Source organism: Dendropsophus ebraccatus, chromosome 3 (genome assembly GCF_027789765.1).
Source record: "Dendropsophus ebraccatus isolate aDenEbr1 chromosome 3, aDenEbr1.pat, whole genome shotgun sequence".
Classification (NCBI taxonomy): Eukaryota; Metazoa; Chordata; class Amphibia; order Anura; family Hylidae; genus Dendropsophus; species Dendropsophus ebraccatus.
In genome coordinates, this window is record NC_091456.1 from 126,884,690 (window position 1) to 126,894,011 (window position 9,322).

A 9,322-nucleotide genomic window follows, 5' to 3' on the forward strand; every position below is an offset into this window, starting at 1 on the left:
TGGGCATTATTACTATGTGCAGGGCACCGGGCATTATTACTATATGCAGGGCACAGGGGCCATTATTACTATATGCAGGGCATCAGCATTATTACTATATGCAGGGCACCGGGCATTATTACTATATGCAGGACCCAGGGGGCATTATTTCTATATGGGGGCACAGCAGGGTATCCTACATACAGGGGGCAACACATACCTACTCGCTTTACTGCACATGACACCTTAAGTGGAATTTGTGTAGGATCTTAAGGGTTGGAAAAAAGCAAGTTGCTGGATAAGTGCGGAGCCTGAGATGTTTGTCTCGCTGGTTCAAAAGAGATGAATTGTAGCTGCAAGAAATCATCATGGTGGCCTGGGCTGGATGGAGAGGAAAAGCAAAGTGAGAAAAGAGGTAATAGTGAAAGGGTAGTGGGTGGGAAACAATAGTATGGGGGGGGGCAGTATAAACGGAATTATTATATGTGAGGTGAGACAATAAATATATATATATATATATATATATCAAAAACATTGCTTGGTCGAGGACGGGGGGGGGGGTCAAGTTCACCCCTGGTTGTAAAGCTTAAAGTGCTAATATTTCTTGGCACTAATGCCAGTTATATATAAAGACCCCCCCAACATGTGTGTGTGTGTATGTATATATATATATATATATATATATAATATATATATATATATAATATATATATATATATATATATATTATATATATATATATATATATATATATATATAATATGTATATGTACAATGTACACTGTTGCCTGGTTGTGGCTCCTTTGGCTGTGTGCCACACCTGTGCACCCCACCTGTATTAAAATTCTGTATATGCATTATAATTCTGTTAACAAGTGGATCTTCTATGATGTTTCACATGATAAATACATTTATAGTTTGACACGGTTATCAAGGCCTTGTGGCTGCCATTGCTGTAATTGGGATTGTCTGGAACTGCAATAGACATCCTATTACAGACATTGTTATAGGAGTTAAACTGTTACTGTTATTGCATCTAAAGCTAAAGTAGTGGCAGACTTTGATTTTAGTGGTCAGTCACTCAAATGGAACCTGTAACTATGAAAATGCTATGTAATATTTTGGCATCATGTTAAAGTGCAGGGGAAGATTCACTTTATATAATTTATTGATTGAAATCCTGATCTTTCAGGAAGTCCAGTGAACAGAGTCAGTCAATGATAGGGTTACCCATTGGACTCTCTAAAGGGGTATTCCTATCTCAAATAACAGTAGTTCAATATTAATGCAATACATTGATTAAGGAAACTTGCCTCCCTCTCCTGATATGCTAGGTTACCAACCACAACTCTGCTCTAAAAGCAGTGTTCTGGCTAGTTTGTATATAAAGCTAAAATGTACTGTAGATGTAATGAAACAAAGGAAGATGCACCCTGGGGTACTCTAGGGAGAAGGCAAAGATTCTTGCATTCTCCCTGGTGTGAGCCAGCTGTAACCCCTGCTCGTCTGAACGACAGAGAGGAGGTGTGGCCTCCTCCAGCACCCGATTTATAATGATATATATTTGCTCTCAAGCATATATCATGATATAAATCTACACCTGCTCCAGAGCAGGTGTAGATTTGACCCACAATGCCTACACCAGGTGCAAGGCCAGCCGGCTTTACTAAGAGGCATACACTTTAGTAAAGAGGCGTACGCTTTATTTAAGACTGGCGTACTTGTACCCAAAGTGTTTATATACCATACTAGAAAATGTACCCGGCGCTGCCCGGGTATAAAGTGTCAGTGTGTTAATTAGATTTGTTCTAAGGTGCCCAGGAGGCCAAGCTAAAGGTATTGTTTCATCTTAGTTAATCAGTGGAATTAGTGTATACCTGTAGTGCATAGTTGGAGGGGTTCTGTATACCCACAATGTATAGTTTTTAGGGGGTCTTGCATATCTGTAGTGCATAGTTGGGGGGGCTGTATACCTATAGTGTATAGTTGGGGGGGGTCCTGTATACCTGTAGTGTGTATTTGGGGGGGCTGTATACCTGTAGTGTATAGTTGAGGGAGGTCATGTATACCTGCAGTGTACAGTTGGTGAAGGTCCTGTATACCTGTACTGTATAGTTCGGGGTCCTGTATACCTGTAGTATATAGTTGGTGCTGTATACCTGTAATGTATAGTTGGTGGAGGTCTTGTATACCTGTAGTTGATAGTTTGAGGGTCCTGGATACCTGTAGTGTATAATTGGTGGAGGTCTTGTATACCTGTAGTATATAGTTCGGGGGTCCTGTATACCTGTAGTAAATAGTTTGAGGGTCCTCTATAGCTATAGTATAGAGTTGGTGGAGGTCCTGTATACCTGTAGTGTATAGTTTGGGGTCCTATATACCTGTAGTATATAGCTGGTGGAGTTCCTGTATACCTGAAGTATATTTGGGGACCTGTATACTTGTAGTATAGAGTTGGTGAAGGTGCTGTATACCTGTATCATAGAGTTGGTGTAGGTCCTGTATACCTGTAGTGTATAGTTTGGGGTCCTATATACCTGTAGTATATAGTTGGTGGAGTTCCTGTATACCTGTAGTGTATAGTTTTGAGGTCCTGTATACCTGTAGTGTATAGTTTGGGGTCCTGTATACCTGTAGTATATAGTTGGTGGAGGTCCTGTATACCTGAAGTATATAGTTGGTGGAGGTCCTGTATACCTGAAGTATATAGTTGGTGGAGGTCCTGTATACCTGTAGTATATAGTTTTAGGGTCCTGTATACCTGTAGTGTAAAGTTTGGGGTCCTGTATACCTGTAGTATATAGTTTTGTGGAGGTCCCGTGCACCTGTAGTGTATAGTTTTGGGGTCCTGTATACCTGTAGTGTCCTGGCTACCTGCAGGGTTGTATTTACCCATATGGCAGTGTTATTCAGTCACAGTGTGTCGGTATTGGTCATGTCTGGTATGGGGGTGTTATCCAGTCACAGTATGGCGGTATTGGTCAGGTCTGGTATGGCAGTGTTATCCAGTCACAGTATGGCGGTATTGGTCAGGTCTGGTATGGAGGTGTTATCCAGTCACAGTATGGCGGTATTGGTCAGGTCTGGTGTGGCAGTGTTACCCAGTCAGTTTGGTATCCCTGTTGTGCCCTATATATACATGTACTGTATGGATGGAGTAGGGGGCCCTGTATATACACGTACTGTATAGATGGAGTAGGGGGTCCTGTATATACATGTACTGTATAGATGCAGTAGGGGGCCCTGTATATACATGTACTGTATAGATGGAGTAGGGGGTCCTGTATACATGTACTGTATAGATGTAGTAGGGGGCCCTGTATATACATGTACTGTATAGATGGAGTAGGGGGTCCTGTATACATGTACTGTATAGATGTAGTAGGGGGTCCTGTATATACATGTACTGTATAGATGGAGTAGGGGGCCCTGTATATACATGTACTGTATAGATAGAGTAGGGGGTCTACCAGTTATTACTGTGGATGTTGAGGCAGCTTCCCTAGCAACCATTGCTCCCTGTGAAAATGAAAGCAGTAATTCTATTGGTTGCTAAGGCTTCAACTGCCGTGTCTGCTGCAGCTAATTATATCACCTGTGTTTGCAGTGAGGAGATTTTCCAATTCATCTCTATGGAGCGCCTTTCTTTCCCCCTCCCCCTCCCCTCCTGTACATCTGGCGGGGACGGGACCTTCGCAATAACCTTCCCGGGCACTCAATGTATCTGTGTGCCAAATTTGGGGTCAAACGGTTCAGGCGTTTGGAAGTCTATAGAGGACAGACAGACAGACAGAAGGACAGACAGACAGACAGACAGACATACTTTGATTTTTATGATATAGATAATATTTATAAATATCTATAAACCCCAGCCAGACCAGAAAAAGAAATATGTAACTTGACATGTCCTGAAAGTTTAACTATATTAGTTGTCAGTTTTCCTTTCCCCCTTAACCAACATTGATTGACAAAGCTGTCAGTTACCATTTAGTGGGTATGGGAAGCCCAAGTCTTAAAGAGGATGTACCACCAGGTACATCCTTTTTAATCTGACACAGGGACTACTGCATATTCATTCATAGGTGACAGACCGATGAAATCAGTGTGTCAACCACTACTCTATGATGTCTTCAAAAAAGGCAGTATAAAAGGTTTGCACGACCCCTCTGTCCCTCCTCCCCACACTCCTCATCATTAGGAATGCTCCAGGCAGATTGCCGCCTATTCCCTACCTGTGTCAGCCCGGTACATAGGCTGGATCAATAAGCACCTGTGCAATGTTCAGCATGGAAAAAATGTCCCAGTGGCATCCTAATGATGAAGAGGGTGGGGAGGAGGGACGGAGGGGTGCTGCAAAGTTAGGGCACAGATACTCCCGTTTGGCACGGGCTGCAAGTTTAAAAGTTGTTTTTTAGGACAATAACTGCTTTACCTGCCAAACGGAAGGTCGAAGGTACAAGTGGTTTGGGGGGGTCAGATTGTGGGTACAGTCGCTTTAAAGTAAGAAATCAGTCAACAAGTGAACCTTTGCTCACTTTTTGGTTGATCGCTGACTCATACATAGAAACATAGAAGATTGTTGCCAGAGAAAGACCACTGGGTCCATCTAGTCTGTCCCTAGTAATTCCCGCCGACAACAGCTTGTACCTTTTGGAAAGCTGCTTTTAATCCAAGATCTGTCCTGGGGTCCATTCAGCAGGTGATGAGGTAATTGTCCAAAAAACAACTTTTAAACTTGCAGCCCTGTGTCAAATTGACATGGCCTAGAGTTTCTGTGCCGTAGGCTTGCACCGGCCCTTCATCCCTCCTCCCTGCCCTCTTCATCATTAGGAATGCCCCAGGCAAGATTTTTCCTAATTATCACTTGTCTGAACACTGCACAAGTGCCTTAACGATCCATCACGTGCAGTGTCCAGACAGGTGATGAATAGGAGAAATTGTTCTAGGGGAATTCCTAATGATGGAGATGGCGGAGAGGAGGGACGGAGTGGTGTCGCAATCTTAGGGCATTGGTACTCTAGGCCAATCCAATTTGACACAGAGCTGCAAGTTTAAAAGTTTTTTAGGACAATAACTGCATCACCTGGTAAACGAACCCCAGGACAGATCTTATATTAAAAGCAGCTATCTGACGGTACAAGCAGTTTAGGTCAGATTATGGGTACAGAGTCACTTTAAGACATTCTACTACAGCTATTAGATGCTCTAATTGTAATATTACTAACTTTCCAAAATGTACAAAAACTGTAACTTCCGCTACAAATAACTTTTTGTCTTGTCAATCAAGGAATTACTCACTTGCAATAGCCAATCGATAATATATATACTTACCTGCCCATGTAATAAACAGTATGTGGGAAGAATATGTAGATCTTTAAAGGTACATGTGACTAAAATCATTCAGTTTCAGCTGATTTTGAGAAGCATTACAATCAGGATCCATCAGGCCTCACTCTCTCTTCTCTCTTTTCTGTAAAGAAGAACTGGAGAGGTGGAATCATATAGCAAAAATGTCTCAAGTAGAATCCAAGACAATCTACGATCTACAAACTTTAGCCCCTGGTGGTCTGAATTCAGACATGGAGATTTTAGTTTTTTTTTATGAATTTTGTGCATTATTTGTTTACGGATTCCTGACACTTCGTGAGTCAGGCTGCTTACCAGCACCATAATGTCTCTGGTCTCCATACAGTCATTCCTTTTCTATACATATTTGCATATTTATATTTCTTCACTTGTTATTTTAATATTCCACAATTCTATCCTTATTTTCACCAATATAGAAGATACAATATGCTGCTGATGCTTTTTAGTTATTTCCCTAAGACTGACTACTGTTTACTTCAATTGTTTTTCATTGAAGTGTATTAGACCCAATTCACACCTAGAATGCAGTTTCCATGCATTTTTTTTTGTGCACAAGTACTTAATGTTATACTATTAGTATAAACGTATGTGCTATTTTACTGTACTATGGATATTCGAGTGTTAAAGGGGTTTTCCCCCCAAAATTATTTTTGCATTAATACGTTGCCCACCCCTAGATTTCCATCTTTCCAATATCAATATCTTATAAATTCTGTACAGTTTTGCTGTTATCTAGGTGCATTCCCCCCCACCGAATGCATATAATCATCAAACCTCAGTCCAACCCGACACGCTCCCTGCTCCTGGCCCACACCCTCCGAGACGGCATCAGGTGTCCTCCTTCTCTTCAATGGGCCGGGTTAGTGCTTCTAACTCAGCCAATCTGAAGTGAAGTGAAGGAGGACACTGCCGGACGGTGGCTGCTGTTAGGGAGGGAGACAATGATCAGTGCAGCTGTCACTCTCTCCCGCTCTAACAGCAGCCACCCCTGTCACCTGCATCGTGTGCCCTCACCCCCTGACTGTGCCACCTCAACTCACTCGCTGCATCCCCGTCACCCCTGTTACCCGCAGCACCCACTCGCAGCAGCGCTTACCGGTGGCACCCCCATATCCTCATTTGCGGCACCGCTCACCGGCACCCCTGTCACCCACTGCGGCGCTTACCGGCATCACCCCCCCTCCCCCCGTTTGGTTGTGCACAGATCCGGTTGGTTGTGACGGGTGCCGCGGCACCTGTCACCCTGCTTACTGGCGGCGCTTACCGGGCTCATTTGCGGCACGTCCCGCCGCACCCCTGTCACCTGCCGGTTGGTTGTGTCACTGGCAGCACCACTGTTACCCGTGGCTCAACACTACGTAACACTGCTGGCGGTGGCTGCTTTAAGAGAGGGAGACAGTAATCATTGCAGCTGTCACTGTCTCCCTTTCTAATAGCAGGCACCCCCGTCACCTGCATGTGTGCTGCTTCCCCCCGCCCAGCCCCAGAGCTCCCCCCCCTTAATCGAGCCGCTCACCTGCGGCACCCCCACCGGTCACTAGCAGCGGCACTTACCGGCGGCCCCTGTTACCCGCGGCACAATCACCCCCCTGACTGTGCCAACTCACCTCACCTCACCGTGGCACCCCTACCCGCGGCACTTACCGGCGGCACCAGCCTCCCTGCCGGCTCATTTGCGGCACCTCCCGCGGCACCCCGGCACCCGCGGGTTACTGGCAGAGGCACTCACCAGCATCACCCTGACCCCCCCCCCCTGCCCGGCTCATATGCGGCACCCTCCGTGGCGGCGCTCACCGAAACCCCTGTCACCCGTGGCTCTATCGCGGTGGCGCTTACCGGCATTAGCCGAGTCCCCCCGCATCACCAACGAAACCCCCCCTCCCTCTCACCTGCGGTCCCCCAACACCTCCGCAGGTCACCCATGCATGGCACTCTGCTACACCAGCTCACAATCTCAGCTCTGCTACACAATCTCAGCTCTGCCTCAGCTCTGCTACTCCAGCTCACAATCTCAGCTCTGCTACACCATCTCAGCTCTGCTACACCATCTCACCGTCTCAGCTCTGCTACACCATCTCACTGTCTCAGCTCTGCTACACTAGATCACAGTCTCAGCTCTGCTTCCCCAGCTCACAATCTCAGCTCTGCTACACCATCTCAGCTCTGCCTCAGCTTTGCTACACCATTTCACCGTTTCAGCTCTGCTATACCATCTCACAGTCTCAGCTCTGCTACACCATCTCACAGTCTCAGCTCTGCTACACCAGCTCACAATCTCAGCTCTTTCTCAGCTCTGCTACACCATTTCACCGTCTCAGCTCTGCTACACCATTTCACCGTCTCAGCTCTGCTACACCATTTCACCTTCTCAGCTCTGCTACACCATTTCACCATCTCAGCTCTGCTATGCCATCTCACTGTCTCAGCTCTGCTACACCATCTCACCATCTCAGCTCTGCTACACCAGCTCACCATCTCAGCTCTGCTACACCAGCTCAGCTCTGCCTCAGCTCTGCTACATCATTTCACCATCTCAGCTCTGCTACACCATTTCACCGTCTCAGCTCTGCTACACCATTTCTTGATAATCTTGATAATAGACAGTCTTTTAGAAAAACTTGTAACTCAGGAACAGCAGCAGCTAGAAAGATGGGAGACGGCTCAAAATACTCAGCTAGGTTTGGGAGCATTAAATTTTTTTGCTCTTGGGGGGAATACCCCTTTAATAACAATTTCTCTAAAAGACTTAGAACATATACAGTATATCAAGGTATAGAGATATCACTAATAAATCCTGTCCGGACAATCCAAATCCCAATCCAGACAATCCACGCTTTCATCTACAGTTTGTCTATTTCACTATTTCTCAACCTCCATTAACAACTTCGCTATTGATGAGGGCAAGAGCTACTACTGATGAGGTAAAGGACTACTACTCTAATCATCCTACATTGATGTTATAACTACGATCCCTATCCCATTCCACAAGGTCACGTGACTTCCCGCACCTGCAGGCTGCTAATTGCCTGGAGCTTCTCCATGTGCTGTGGCCACAGCATACTGATAGAGACCTTCACAGGACAGCGGTAGAAACAACATGTGTGAAAACTGCTTCAGCATTGTAACAACTTTACAGGAACTACAGTGACCAGCTTCACCACCACTTGAATTGATGTGCACACGTCTGATCCATTAACCAGTATGTGAGTATACAGCATATACGTTTTCCAGGAGGCCAAATATCTGCTATTCAGCAAGACTGGTAAGCCTACTTGCATTCAATAGCATGTATTTCTCCTCTAATAGCCGAATGCACAGTTCTTACGATCATACTCTGGTACTAATACTGCCACCTGGATATAAATCGCTACATTTATATAACTGTAACCAGTACTGTCATCTCAAGAAGGACTGTTATTGTTAGTCATAGAGGACATTTATTAGGAATAGGGATCGCTATTTCATGAGCTTATTCTTTATTTTATATGTCAAATACTGTAATTTTATTGTAATTTTATTCTTCTATTACAATTATTTTATGACATCTCAGTATTAAACTATTCTAAGTAACTTCTATTATGCTTATGAGCATAGTGCTCATTGCCATTGAGATTCCTCTAAGCTTTTTTTCTTGCATACATTTTCTCTTTCAGTGTGAATAGGTGCACACTTTGGAGGGTAACTCTGACAATAAGCAGTTAGGTTGATGGGATGTGGTCTTCTTCTTTACCTATGTGTTTATATCCATTGCAACTGTTGTGTGGAGGGGTTTTAATGTGTGCAGGGCTGCTTTGGTGTGAGCAGCACTCCACACATCATTGTATCCGGAGTCGGCATAATGGCCACAGGCATTTAAATTGAATGTACCACCAGGCCCAGGCTGAAGCACTGGGGGTGGGTCGGCCCGCCTCCAGTGCTTCAGCCTGGGCCTGATGGTACATTCAATTTAAAGGGGTTGTCCAGCGAAAATCTTTTT

The 9,322-nt window shown here is 44.8% G+C and overlaps 1 protein-coding gene across 1 annotated transcript in view; it reads right to left on the minus strand.

The window, feature by feature from the left end:
• SNCAIP (synuclein alpha interacting protein) overlaps positions 1–3,460 on the minus strand; it is a 248,530-nt gene extending 245,070 nt beyond the window's left edge. The window contains exons 1-2 of the mRNA XM_069962653.1: positions 3,450–3,460; positions 200–360 (exon numbers count right to left, since the gene is read on the minus strand). The gene's annotated coding sequence lies outside the window, so the exon portion shown is untranslated. The remainder of the gene's footprint in view (positions 1–199; positions 361–3,449) is intronic.
• Between the last annotated feature and the right edge of the window lie 5,862 nt (positions 3,461–9,322).